This window comes from Macaca fascicularis, chromosome 13 (genome assembly GCF_037993035.2).
Source record: "Macaca fascicularis isolate 582-1 chromosome 13, T2T-MFA8v1.1".
NCBI classification, from domain to species: domain Eukaryota; kingdom Metazoa; phylum Chordata; class Mammalia; order Primates; family Cercopithecidae; genus Macaca; species Macaca fascicularis.
The window spans coordinates 101,424,786-101,439,766 of NC_088387.1; the positions used below are offsets into that span (position 1 = coordinate 101,424,786).

Here is a 14,981-nt window from a genome sequence, read left to right on the forward strand (position 1 = left end):
ATTTATTTCTTCTTGTTTTAAATACTTGTTTTGTTTTTTATTTTTGTGGGTACATAGTAGGTGTATATATTTACGAGGTCATGTCAAAATTTAATCCCCAGTGGGGAATATTAAAAGATGGGACCTTTATGGTGTGATTAAATCATGAGGGCTCTGCCCTCATGGATAGATTAATTCATTCATAGATTAATGGATCAATAGGTTACTGAATTAGATTATTGGGTATCCCGTGAGGGGAATTGGTGGCTTTACAAGAAGAGAAAGAGAAACCTGAGCTAGCACACTCAGCCCCATGGACAAGTGAGGCCCTGTGCTGCCTCAAGACTCTTCAGAGAGTCTCCACCTGCTTTCACCAGGTATAGCCCCTCGACCTGGGACTTCCTAGCCTCCATAACTGTAAGAAATATTTTTTTTCTTTATAAATTAGCCAGTTTCTGGTATTCTACTATAAGCAACAGAAAATGGACTAGGACAAGACCTGAGCTGAGCCAATCAGAAATTCTCCCCTGGGTATTAGGAATTAAAATCAACAGACGGAGAAAAAAGAATCTCTGAGTGGCTGTCCCTCTGCATCAATCTGGACAAGCTGTGTTGCACTGTGTTAAGAAACAACAGCAACAATCTCCAGAGCCTTAAGCAACAAAGGTTTGTTTCTTATCACAATATGTGTTGCTGTGGTTTGGATATAGTTTGTCCCCAAGAAATCTCATGCTGAAATTTGATCCCCAATGTGGTGATGTTGAGAAGTGGGGCCTAGAGGGAGGTGTTTGGGTCATGGGGTGGATCCCTCATGAAGAGATCGTTGCTGTTCTCGCCAAAGTCAGTTCTTGTTCTGACACAGAGCAGAGACCCCTCTTAAGGTCTTGTGGGGCACCCTCCACCAAAAGATTAAAATAAAAAAAACTTGACTTCCTTAAAGAAAATTCCAGACATCTAGCTAGTCCTAAAAAACAAAAACAAAAACAAACAAAAAACTTAAAAGCAAGAAGATAATAATAGCTTAAAACAATAGCCAAAAAATTAATGTTATAGGATATTTTATTCCCTATAAAAACTAAAGGTAACATCTTAATGTATGTCCCAAGTTGTTTTTCAGAAACCCAGATCCCCACTAAATGGACCCACTGGCACATAGGCCTCAAATAAGGGAGAACCGAAGACTAAACTCTGACTACTATTCTTCGTTCTAAATTTCTTCTTGATGACCCTAAATGAGGCCATGCCCATGAGCCCAAGTTAACATCCTTTTCTGCTAATGTCAAATTTTTAGACAGTTTCACCTTCTTAACAAATCACAAGTCAGAAAATTTTTAAATTTCACCTATTACCTGTGGGCCCCCCTCGTTGAGATGCCCTGCCAATGCATGGCAGGCAAGCCCCAAATTGGGGATTTGCCCAGTAGAGTTCTTGGCTTCACCAAGAAAAAATTCAAGGGTGAGCTGGTGGCGTTAAACAGCTACTTTCATTGAAGTAGTAGTGTCCAGAAGCAGCACAGATACTGCTCCTTGCAGAGCAGGGCCACCCCATAGGCAGTGTGTCCAGAGTAGCATCTCAAAGGCAGTTCTTTTGTCATATTTATAGTCACTTTTAATTACAGGCAAATTAAGGGGTGGATTATGCAGAAATTTCTAGAAAAAGGTGGTAACCTCTGGGTTGTCAGGTTGTTGCCATGGAAAGGGGCATTAATATGGAAAGCTGCTTCCTCCCTGGCCCTGTTGTAGCCAGTCCTCAATTTGGTCTGGTGTCCAAGTCCTGCATCCTACCTCACTGCATTTTTAGGTTAAGCCAATATATAACCTCCATATATTGATTTATGACTTTGCTTATAATCTCTGACACCCCTGCATTTAAAAACCCTTACCTACAAACAGTTGGGGAGTTCAAGTCTTAAGCACTATGTGACCAATTCTCCTTGCTTGGGACCCTACAATAAATGCCTGACTTTCTTTCACTATAATCCTGATGTCAGTGTTTGGTCTTGCTGCACAGGGCAATTGAACCCATTTGGTTTGATAACAGCTCTTGAGAGATTGGAAAAGAGAGAGTCCCTGAGAGAGTGGGTTGTTATACAGTGAGCTTCCACCTCCTGTTTGGTCCCTTTTCACATGTATCAGTTTCCCCTTTGACCTTCTACCATGTTGTGACACTGCACAAAAAACTGTAATCAGAACTTAAGCAGATGCTCACTCTATGCCCCTTGAGCTTTCCAACGTGCAGAACCATGACCTAAATAAACCTCTTTTTTAAATCCAAGCATACCTTGAAGATATTGGGGGTTCAGTTCCATACTACCACAATAAAGCAAACATCACAATAAAGCAGTTCACACAATGTTTTTGGTTTCCCAGTGCATATAAAAGTTATGCTTACACTGTACTGTAGATTATTGTGTACATGTCCAAAAAAATGCACATACTAAGAAAAATAGCTCAGAGCTGTCTGAGCTATGTGAGGTATGCAAAATTTATTAGGCCCGGACAGACGTGAATACTGGCTTCCATCACGCCTTCCCACGTCTAAGGGCAATTGTTAAAGGCATTTTGTTCTTTACCAGCTGCCTCACCCATTATCTTTATGTTCCTGGAATTTGTGATACATGGAAGAAAGCATAGCCAGTCAATAGCTTAAGTTTTTAAAATATAAATTCTTGGTAAACAAGATCTGCCTCCTCTCCTTTCCTTAAAAACCTACTCTGACTGCTTGCTAATTGGAGTGTATATTCAAAGCAACTTGAATCTAAGTTCCTGAGTGGCCATTCTCAAGCACTGAGCCCAAATCAACTCTATACTTAATATTATTTTCTGAATTTTCTTAAAGTTGGCAACACCTTAATTAAAAAATACTTTATTGATCATGCTTATGAACATGATCAAATGAGAATCAACTTTCCCGTGTATGTGGGGAAGATATGCAACTAGTAATGCAGAAAGAGGGAAATGGGAAGAGGGAGAAAAGAGGAGCAGACATGGAACAAATGAGAGAGAAGGAAAGGGAAGCCATAAGTATATCAAGGATGACAGAAAATAAAAGGCGGATAAAATTCAAACGAAAAAGAAAGGAAAACCCCAACACCCTCCAAGAGGTCTCTCTGAATCTGGACCACCGGCTGCAAGCCCCAAACAGAAATCTCCCAGGCAGCTTGTGCGCCGCGCGTCCGGCTGACATCGGCTTCCAGGATCAGCTCACGGCGCGGTACTGTGACGTCACCTGAAGGGAGCACTTCCGGTCTTGTGCCGCCTTCCCAGGACCCTCAGGGAGAGCCGGCCGCCTTCCAGGCGGACAGGTGAGGTACAGCTTCACGAGCTCAGGGTGACTGCCCAAAGGAAGGACGGGTGGGCAGGCACGCGGGATCTGGCGCCTCTTCTGTGTGGTTCCTCGCAGAGCCCCTGTTGCCCTGGGCCAGATGGCCCGTAGCAGCGAAAATAATACTGTTCCGACAGCTCGCTAGTTAGGAGCCACTTGGCCTGGGTGTACTTTCAGCTGCAGGCGGGGCAGTCGCTCACCCGAGCGCAGGAATGCAGCATTTGAACCCCTAAGTGCAGCCCACCTGTGAGGGAATCTTACGGCTCCCCCGTGGAGGAGTAGAGGCCAAAAGGTTGGGCAACCGGCCGGGAAGAAGTGGCTAGGAGGGATCAAACTCTGGGCCATGAGTGTTCTTTGTCCCCAGCGTTTAGTGCTCACGCCGCCTTTTATTCACGGTGAAGACCTTTACCGTAATCTCTCACCCTGGGGTCTTAGTTCGGTTTTCTTCCCCACGCAAGACAGGATGCAGATTGGAGCACTTTATTCCTTGATTAATTAATTCGTGTCTTCCCTCGCAAGTAGTTACCGGACAACTGCTTTGTGTCCTGTGTACCAAACACAAGACGTTGATAGTCCTGGCCGGGCGCGGTGGCTCTCACGCCTGTAATCCCAGCACTTTGGGGCCCCAAGGCGGGCGGATCACGAGGTCAGGAGATCGAGACCATCCTGGCTAACACGGTGAAACCCCATCTCTACTAAAAATAAAAAATAAAATAAAAAATAAAAATAGCCTGGCGTGGTGGCGGGCGCCTGTAGTCCCAGCTTCTAGGGAGGCTGAGGCAGGAGAATGGCATGAACCCAGGAGGTGGGGCTTGCAGTGAGCCGAGATCGCTCCACTGCACTCTAGGCGACAGAATGAGACTGTCTCAAAAAAAAAAAAAAAAAAAAAATGTTGATAGTCCTTTAGTTGAAAGAACAAATCTGTTTGGAGAAAGAGATACAACCAAAAGAAACCCAGAAGATTTAGAAGCATCTCCAGAATGTTTATTCTCAAAAGCTGTTTTTTAATTAAACTTCTTTATGAAACTATAAATAGGAGTGTCTCTGTTGTGTGTTTTCCCATTTTTCCACCTAAAGGTGAAAGGCTTGGAAAGCTGCTAAGGCCCGTCTTTTCAGCATGTAGCATTCTAGGGCACAATCAAGGCAACACAATGGTGCTCATCTAAAATTTTGCATTTTAATATTTTGCTTTTTGATAACTTAATGCCTTCAGACTGGAGGACTTTTTCTTTGTTAAAATGTTGCTCTACTTTCAGCATTTTCTCCCTTGTAGTATTACCATGATATATTTAAGATTAAGCACTTAATTCTGAAGTCACTTTAAGTATACTTCAACCAAAGGGAAATTAGTATATTATTTCTAATGAGTGTATTTAATATAGGTAAGTAGTTTGTACACTTATGAAATTCTTGGCATTAATTGATGTCCAGAAGCTGAAAGCTGCTCTCTGGCACATTTAAAAAGCGTGTGTGTGTGATTACAAGAAAGTTTGATGTCATAGTTGCCACCTTAGACATAGCAAAGGAGTTGTGCAAAACAAATTGCCTTTTTCTAGTAAAGATAATTCAGCAAGTTCATCTTGAGTGTAATGTGTGCTTTAGTTTTTAATATGTCCTCAGCAGTAGTCATGGATTTTATCTTCATTTAAGCTTGATTTTCTGGCCCACTTGCACAGATTTAAGAAGATTCTCACTGGGGTTAGTGTGCAGTCATTCAGATAGCAAATATAGCAAAAGTAGGTGAAATGTAAAAGTCATTAAAAAAAGAATTGTGAAATTGCTCATGTCGCAACCATATCAAGCAGGAGCAAAGACAACTACACAGAATCTTGGTATAACGTACAGTCATTACCACTTGGACTTTCTCCTACAATATTTTGCAGTTTGTTTTTTGGATTCTTTAGTGTTATACAATATTTCAAAGTTATATGTGACTGGGAAATATTGGAATAGGTATCAGAGGACTGTAGAATTTATTTTGCCATTTAAATGCTTATGTCCTTGAACAAAAAATGTAAACATCTTTGACCTTTAATTTCTTGTTCTATTAATTGCCTGCTTTTTAGGTCTTCTTAAAGTCTGATGAGAAAGGAAGAGAATATAATTTGCAAATGAAAAGAAGTTAAAAAAAAAAAAAGCAGTGGTTTTATTGCAAGGGGCTAGATGGTGATCAAGTCAGGATATAGAAAACAATTATTTGTTATTACATGTTATTCTGGAGAAAGATGAGATGGATACCCATAGTTACAGCAGACTGTAAAAAAAATTCTGTTTATGCATCATCTGTTTATATGTTGACTTTCACCTGTATGTTTGCAAGTTTATATAGGGCTATGTGCTAAGATACCCAATTTTCCCCTTTCATACCACTTATACCAATTGCAATTAAATACATATATAATTATTAATAACTTTTTAAAAAACCTTTTCGTTTTGAGATAATTACATAGTCACAGGAAGTTGCAAAAAACTTTACGGGGAAGTCCCTGTGTACCCTTAAGCCTGCCTCTCTCGATGGTAGCATCTTGGATAACTGTGGCACAATGTTAAAACTGGGAAATTCGCATTGATGCAGTTCACAGAGTGTATTTCCATTTCACCAACTTTATAAGGACTAATTTGTGTGTGTACACCGGTCTATGTGTAGCTTCTTATAACTACCATAATCAAGATAAAGAATTATTCCATCACCACAAGGCCCCCTGATGCTGCTTCCTTATAGTCAAACTGTCTTGTCCCAGCTCTATCCCTAACCTGTAGCAACCACTGCTCTATCTCTATAATTTTGTTACTTCAAGGATATTGTGTAGATGGACTCATACCATATGTAACTTTTTGAGATCCATCCAAATTGTGTGTATCATGCATTCCTTTATTGCTGAGTAGTAGTCCATGGGATGGCTATGCTGCAGTTTGTTTAATGATTCATCCATTGAAGGACATTTGGGTCACGCTATTATAAATAGAGCTTCTATGAACTTTTGTGTGAAGGTTTTTGAGTGAACATACATTTTTCCCTTTCTGGGATAAATGCCCAAGAGTACAATTACTAAATCATATGGTAAGTGTATGTTTAGTGAATTAATACTTGTTTAGCTTGTTGATATGGTGAGTTACATTGATTTTAAAATGTTGAACATAACTGGTATAAATCTCACTTGGTTATAGTATATAATTGTATATTTCCATATTCTGTTTGCTAATATTTTGTTAAGGTATAAGTACAGAGGTATGAGAGGTTAAGGTGTAGGTATGAGAGATGTGTTGTAGTTTTTTGCTTGTTTGTTTTGTACTGCCTTTGCCAGGCTTTGGTAGAGCAATAGTATTCTACATGGTTTTTAGTGATAACCCTTGTTTCATTATTGCTGCTGTATTAGTAATTTGTGTAGTTTTATCTTTTTCAGTGGTGATTTGCTGATTACAGTGACCTTTTTCAAAGAACTAGCTCTTTATTTCATCTTTGTCTATTTTTAATGTCATTGATTTCTGCTCTTTTATTATTTTCTTCCTTCTCACTTTAGGATTATTTTGCTTCTCCTTGTCTAGTGCTGTGATTATTAGTTTAAGATCTTTCTTTGTTTCTAAAGTAAGCATTTATTGCTATAATTTCCCTCTTGGCATTGCTTTAGTTGCATCTCACAGATTTTGCTGTCTTGTATTTTCATTTCCATCCAGTTCTATATATTTTAAATTTTTCCTTAGAAGTTTGCTTGACCCATGAAAATATTTGGGAGTGTGTCGTTTAGTTTCCAAGTTTTTGGTGATTTACCCATTGTTTTTCTGTTGTTGATTTCTAGTTTTTTCCACAATGATCAGAAAACATAATCTGTGTAATTTTTAATTTTTAAGTTTGTTTTATGACTGCGGGTATGGTGTATGTTGGTGGATGTTCCATGTATGCTTGAAAAGCATGTGTATTCTGCTATTGTTGGTTGCAGTGTTCGATACGTGTCAGTTATGTCCTGTTCATTCATGGTGTTCTGTTCTTCTGTGTCTTCTTGATTGTCTAATAGTTATTTTTGTTGCTGAAGATCCCAACTATAATTACAAATGTCTCGTTTTTCCTTTTAGCTCCGTTGGTTTGGCTTCATGTATTTTAAATATCCATTGTTTGGTGCATATACATTTAAGATGTTTTCTTGATGAATTAATCGTTGTATCTTTATACAATAATTTTCTTTGCTCTGATGTCTACTTTATCTGATGGTAGTGTAGCCATCACTACTTAAAAAAGAGTAGTTAGCATGGCATATCTTTTCCATACTTCTATTTTCAACTTACCAATGTCATTGTGTTTTAGTGAATTTCTTGTAGACACTATATGCTTGGGTCCTTTAAAAAAAGAAACTACTCTGCCAAACTCTGTCTTTTAGCTAGTATAGTTATATCATTTACACTTAAAGGTAATTGATACGGTAGGGCTTAAGCCAGCCATTTTGTTACTTGTTTTCTGTTTATTTCCTGTTTTTCGTATTTGTTCCTCTTCTGTTTCTGTAGGTTTCTTGAATATTTTCAGAATTCTATTTGACGTGTTTATAGTATTTTTGAGTATCTGGCTAAGTTAACCTTTTTTATTGTGCTTTAGGTATAACAATAGATGTAACAACTTATCACAAGGGATACTTTTATTGCCTTTTGCCAGTTGAAGTGTAGAGACCTTACTTCCATTAAGGTCCTTTTTCTTTTTCCCTTTTTAAAATTTAATAGTTGTATTTTCTCTATACACCTTGAACACCACATCAAATGTTGTTATAATGTTTACTTCAACTATCAAATACGATTTAAGAAACTCATGAGATGAAGAATAGTTCATTTTATATTTACCATGACTATTACTTATTCCAGTGTTCTTCCTTTACTCAAATTAAACCTTATTGATACATCATTTCCTTTTTGTTTGAGGAATTTATTTTAGGAGAACTTCCTAAAGATATGTCTGTTAATGACAAATTAGTTTCCATCATCTGAGAATGTTGTTACTCTTTGTTCTGGAAGGGTGGTTTTGACCTATATGAAATTTGGCCTTGACAGTTCTTTTACTTTAATATTTGAAAAATGTGCCATTTCTTTCTGTCTTCCATGATTTCTGATGAGAAATCTGATGGCATTCAAATTATTGTTCCCCTTAAAGGTAATGTGCCATTTCTCTCTGGCTGCTTTGGAGATTTTTTATTTTTTATTTTTGGAGACAGAGTCGCGCTCTGTCGCCCAGGCTGGAGTGCAGTGGCCGGATCTGAGCTCACTGCAAGCTCTGCCTCCCGTGTTTATGCCATTCTCCTGCCTCAGCCTCTGGAGTAGCTGGGACTACAGGCGCCTGCCACCTCGCCTGGCTAGTTTTTTGTATTTTTTTTTTTAGTAGATACAGGGTTTCACCATGTTAGCCAGGATGGTCTCGATCTCCTGACCTTGTGATCCACCCGCCTCAGCCTCCCAAAGTGCTGGGATTACAGACTTGAGTCACCGTGCCCGGCCAGGAGATTTTTTTCTTTGTTTTTAGTTTTCTAAACTTTGACTTATGATGTATCTTGTATTTTTATTTTTTCCTACTTAAGGTTTTCTCAGCTTCTTGACTCTGTAGATTTATGTCTTTTGTCAAATTGAGAAGTTTTCAGCTATTATATCTTTGATTATTTTTTTCAGCACCATACTTTCTTTTCTTCCTCTAAAACTCTGATTGGATGAATGTTAGGTCATTTGTTATTGTCCTACAAGTCCCTGATGCCCTTCTTGTTTCTTTGTCTGTTTTTCTCTGATCAGACTGAGTAAATTCTGTTGATCTGTTTTCAAGTTCACTGATCCTGTTCTCTGTCAATTCCACTCTACTATTGAGCCCATCCAGCAAGTTTTTAATTTTAATTAGTATTTTTTCAATTTTATAATTATTTTTAGTTCTTACTTTTAAAAACATTTCATCTTGCAAGGAGAGCTACTTTCAATATACATGGAATTTCTTGGAAAAACATAACAGTTTTAGATTATTTGGATATATGAACTAATGTTACTCAAGATTTTAAACCTTCTCTGCAAAATTACCTCTGTAATTAGCAGATGAAGCATGAACGTATATAATTTTTTTCTCTCTGTCTCAGGTAATTCCTTGTTAAAGGCCCTAATAAAAGGGAAATGGGGAAGGAAATGGAGAAGAGAATTTAGGCCTTGGCAAATTGAAAATCGTCTGTAGTGTCTCGCTGACAGGTAAAGTAGGAATTTTGAAACTCTAGAGAAAAGGAACCAGGAATGAAGATGGAATGAAACATTTATATTTACTTCATTAAAACTTTTAAAGTTGTCATATAGTTTCAGATTTAAAAAGCTCTTTCTTCCAGCCTAGGCAACATGGTGAAACCCCTTCTCTACCAAAAATACAAAAAGTTAGCCAGGCATGATGGTGTGTGCCTATAGTCTCAGCTACTTGTGGGGTGGAGGCCGGAGGATCGCTTGAGCCGAGAAGGTTGAGGCTGCAGTGAGCCAAGATTGTGCCCCTGTATTCCAGCCTGGGTGACAAAGTGAGATCCTATCTCAAAAGAAATAATAAAAATAAATAAAAAACCAAAAAGTTATTTCTCCTTTCCTTCTTTTCCCTTGAAGAATACTGAAGATTTTACATAGTTGACAAATGAGGTAATGTAAGAAAAAACAAAAATTAAGTAAAATGGGTAACTTTCAGTGGCCATACTTGAGATTTAGGTTATATTGACTGCTGAGGTTTATCAGTTTGATTCCTATCCCTACGATATAATTAAAAATAAACCATGGACCCCCTCATTGTCAGGCTCACTGACAGTATAACATTGTGGTTAAAAAGCTCTTTCTCAGTAAGTATGAAAAGTTAATGCATGAAAAAGAATATATGTTAATTTAGTGGGGGAAAAGATGGTTTCTGTATTACAGTGGTATTAGCACAAGTAGCTTTCCATCTGAAAGAAAATAAAATTGGATCCTTATATAGTGGATTAAAGGTTTAGAAGTAGACATTAATAAAAATTAAACATCTGGGAAACAATATGTAAAATATGGAAGCCCAGAAAAGCATTAGCATCTGCATTATACAAAGTTTTCTTACAGGCTGATAAGAAAATGATAAATAACTCACTTGGAACCTAGGCAAATGATATGAAGAGACAATTTGTGGAAAAGATAGTCTAAAAAGCTAACAAACATGAAAAAATGCTTAAACATGCTTGTAGTCAGTAAAATGCAATTTAAAGAATGAGGTATTTTACATCCAAAGACTGTAAGACTTACAAACAGTGGTATCGCTTAGTGATGATAGGGTTGTAGAGGGAAAGATAACTTTCTACATCGCTAAAAGAATTACATTCTTTTTTTGAGAATAATCTGGCAACATCTATTAAAATTCAACCAGTAATTTCACACTTGGCAATCTGGCCTATAAAAACAAAAGCACTGGTAGATATGAATATATGTAAGAACATAGGTATTTAAGGGTACTTATTGCAGCATTGTTCTGAAAAAACTGGGAACTAATTGAGTGCTTGGCAACAGGGAGACGGTCATATAAATTGTGGTATATCCACATTATGGAACCATTAAAAATGAATTACTTATATAAACTCTTTGACTTGGCAGGATATCCATATGTTATTAAGTATGAAAGCAAAATGCATAGAAGTGTATATAATATGCTACTATTTGTCAAACACTGGCAACTCATTCATGAAAAAATGCATAAATGCTTAACATATTTGTGTATAATTATAGAAGAATATGGAAGACTATACTAAGTAACATGGGTTTGGGAGAGATATGGATGGTAAGGAGGAGAGGTAGAATGGAGGCATGATGCAAAAGGTTAAAAAATTGTTTAGAAAAATCACAGCATGCATTGTATCTCATTTATCCATATAAGTGAAATTATGCATATAAGAAAATTTTAAAAATAACATGAGCTCTGGATCTTTCAGACATTTATGGGTTCAAATTCTGACTCTGCCACTTTACAACTTACTAACTGTGGGACTTAGGCAAATTGCTTAATGTCTTTCAATCAATTTTCTCATATTTTCTTGGGGTGGGAGGATGAAATAATAGTACCCATCTCATAGGGTCGTCATCAGGATTAAATTTAGATAGCATCTGTGAAGTGCTTAGCACAGTACCTGGCTTACAGAAAGCACTCTCAGTTATTCTTACTGTTGCCTTGGTTCTTACGCTCTTGGACATTTGTTAATATCTATTTTTAAAACTTTATCACCATCCTGCAACTTTCTTGAGACACTCCTCACTGGCTTACATTACTTTACATGTCTTAGTTAATGCCTATTTCTAGTTGTTCCTTTTTTATTTTGCTGATGTCTTTTTCCTTACCTATGGATATTGCTCCCAAAATATAGCAGGGGTTACCAAAGAAGCTTTTGAATTAGGGTGACTGGGAGAATAGTGGTTCTATATATGGCAGCAGAGAAGTCATGATGTAGGGTTTATAGGGTTGATTTTTAAAACAAGATGATTTTGATATTTGCCATTTTTTATGCATCAATGAGGCATCCAGATGAAAATGTTCAATAGCTGGAAAAACTTGACAGGACCTTAAGGAGTAGATATAAAGAATTCTCCCACATGGCTAATTCTTGAAGTGGATGTAATCTCCGAGGGAGAGCATATAGAGAAATGAACCCAGGGCAGAAACTTTGGGAACAGGGAATAGGGGAGGAAAAGGTTCTCAATGAGGACTGGGAGGTGGCATAGAAACCAAGATAGAGAAGTTCTTTAAGAAGCAGCTGGAGAAACTGTATGTCTACTTTGTTCTGTCTTGAGCTTTAGTTCTGTGGCTCACATTGTCTTCTGGCCTTGTTCCTTATTTTCTTGAAACTTAAACTACATTTTAAATTAATCTCAGCTTCCTTTCCTCCCACTAATTTCCCTTCTTTTATATTTCCCCTATATGTATGTGAGTAGCACTTTCATTCCTCTCATCGTTGGCATCAAAATCTGTCATCCCTGCCCCTTTCCCGTCCCTGGTTCTCCATATCATTACCAAGACTTTAGACTCCCATTCACTCCTTTTTCATTCCTACTCTTGCCTACATTTGACTGATTATTATCAAAATAATCTAAAGAAGATTCTTTTGAAATAATCTAAAGATTATTTTGATAGCTTCCAAACTCTAGTGTAATCTTCTGTTTTTTCTGTCTTTCATAGTCTTCTTTTAAAAAAAACTAGTTTAATCCAGTCCCTCTCCCTTTCAAATCCACCAGATTCTCTTTCCTACAACATTTTCCCAAACTGTTCTGAGGAAGGAGATGAGGTATTAATGAGAGAGATTAGTAGGATCACCATTAATGAAATATAGTCAAATCAGATTTTAGAAGGTCGTATACCTTTTTGGCACCAGGGACCACTTTTGTGGAAGACAATTTTTCCACAAATGGTGGGGAGTGAGGGTGATGGTTTTGGGATCAAACTGTTCCATCTCAGATCATTGGGCAGTAGATTCTCATAAGGAGCACACAACCTAGATCCTTTGCATGCACAGTTCACAATAGGTTTTGTGTTCCTGTGAGAATTTAATGCCTCCATTAATCTAACATGAGGCGGAGCTCAGGCAGTAATGCTTACTTGCCGCTTATCTCCTGCTATGTGGCCCGGTTCCTAACCAGTTCCAGTCCATGGCCCGGGAGTTGTGGACCCCTGTTGTATACTATGTCCCCAGCTTCAGCATTCACAGTTCTTATCGATGTGCTTTGAAAAAGTTCCTCAGAAGTAAAGCTTACGTGCCTTTGTGTTTAACTTAACTTTGCAGATTGTGTTTTCCAAGGAAGGCCACAATAGTAACTCCCATACCACATGTTCTTTTTACAATATGACTTTGACACTTCTTCTACTGACCCCTCGCAGTAGAAATGTCAAAGTCATATTGTACAAAGAACATGCTGTCTTTGAATATTGATGGGCTTCTGTCTAACATGGAAGTGATGCTATGTGACTTTTGAGGGTAGGTCATAAAAGGATACAACTTAATCTGGTACTCTTGAGACATTTGCTCTTGGAACCCAGCCACCATTTTCTGAAGAAGCCTAAAGCAGCCCATATTGGCAGGCCAAATGGAGAAGGCACTTGCAGGTGTTCCAGGCCAACAGCCTATGTGACAATAGCATCAGTCACCAGGCATATGAATAAAGATACTTCCAGATGACTCCTGCCCCCAATGATCAGGTCACACCCAGTTGCTGAGTTTTCTCAACCAAGGCCCCAGACTTTGGATCAGAGATAGGCTATCTTTGTTGTGCCCTTTCTGAATTCCTGACCCACAGAATCCGTAAGCATAGTAAATGGTTGTCTTAAGCCACTAAGTTTTAGAGTAATATTTTAGGTAGTGAGAGTAACTGGAACACCCAATGTTTCCTGAGAATAGTTTATTTTCTGAAGTGTGGTAACTAATAGCTTGTGATACATGTTCCTTGGAAAAACTGTTTGTGGAATTACTGGTTTTCTAAATTTTTAGCTTGCCATTCAAGGCCTTCATAGTGAACAGTAGGATAGCTTCAGTATTGGCCTGTGCATATCCAGCAAATCAGTCTCCTCCCTGAATGGTATTTTATTTATAGTTTCTGTATCAGTATTCTTTTACTCTTCTAGAAAGCCCTTATGTTTAGTTGCTATTTGATAGTCTCTTTTGTAAAGTGCCTGTTCAAATATTTTGCCCATTTTTCTATTGAGTTGTCTCTTACTGATTTGTAGAAGTTCTTTGTAAATTCTGGATATGTGCATGTTGGGAGAAAAATCTATATTTTATACCCTATGTGTATATATATATTTCCCAACAACAGGCTCATATTCAGAATACTATACATATGTGTATATATGTGTGTGTGTATATGTATAGTGTTCTCCCGCTCTGTAACTTGCCTTCTGACTCTCTTAATAGTGTCTTTTGCTAAATACAATTTCTTAATTCTAGTGGAGGATGGAATTTGAAAGTATTTTCCTTTTTTTTTTTTTTTAGATGAAGTCTTAAGTCTTACTCTGCCACCAGGCTGGAGTGCAGTGGCGCAATCTTGGCTCACTGCAGCCTCCAACTCCCTGGTTCAAGTAATTCTTCTGCCTCAGCTTCCTGAGAAGCTGGGATTACAGGCACGTGCCACCAAGCCCAGCTAATTTTGTTGTTGTTGTTGTATTTTTAGTGGAGATGTGGTTTCATGATATTGGCTAGGATGGTCTCCATCTCCTGATCTTGTGATCCACCCTCCTCAGCCTCTTAAAGTGCTGGGATTACAGGTGTGAGCCACCACGCCCGGCAGTCTTTTCCTTTATGGCTAGTGTTTACTATTACCTTGTTTAAGAAACCTTTGGCCACCCTAGGCTCATAAAGGTATGTTCCAATGTTATCTTTTGGAAGCTTTATTATTCACCTTTCACATTTAGATCTATAATATACCTAGTACTATATTTTGTCTATGATGTGAGAAAGGAGTCAAGATTCATTTATTTTCCACGTCCAGTTGAACCAGCATGATTTATTTGAAGGACCTTCTTTTCCTTACTCCTCTGCAAGAACACCATTGTCATAAATCATGAAGATACATGTTTGGATTTGTTTCTGGATTCCCTGTTCTTGTCCACTGTTTTGTCTATTTTGTCTGTCTTTGTATTTAATAATGGTATGTTTTTATTAAACCTGGATATAGGGTAAAGTCCTCCAACTTTGTGGTTGTTC

General features: G+C 38.0%; 1 protein-coding gene across 5 annotated transcripts in view; it reads left to right on the forward strand.

Annotated features, from left to right (window-relative positions):
- Positions 1 to 3,230: 3,230 nt before the first annotated feature.
- Positions 3,231 to 14,981, forward strand: part of LDAH (lipid droplet associated hydrolase) — a 151,823-nt gene continuing 140,072 nt past the window's right edge. For 3 of the 5 annotated variants that reach the window (XR_001484632.3, XM_005576467.4, XM_074012260.1), the window contains exon 1: positions 3,231 to 3,283. The gene's annotated coding sequence lies outside the window, so the exon portion shown is untranslated. Of the gene's footprint in view, positions 3,284 to 9,392; positions 9,499 to 14,981 lie in introns of all 5 variants that reach the window. The other 2 variants (XR_012422641.1, XM_005576468.4) reach the window with 1 other exon arrangement.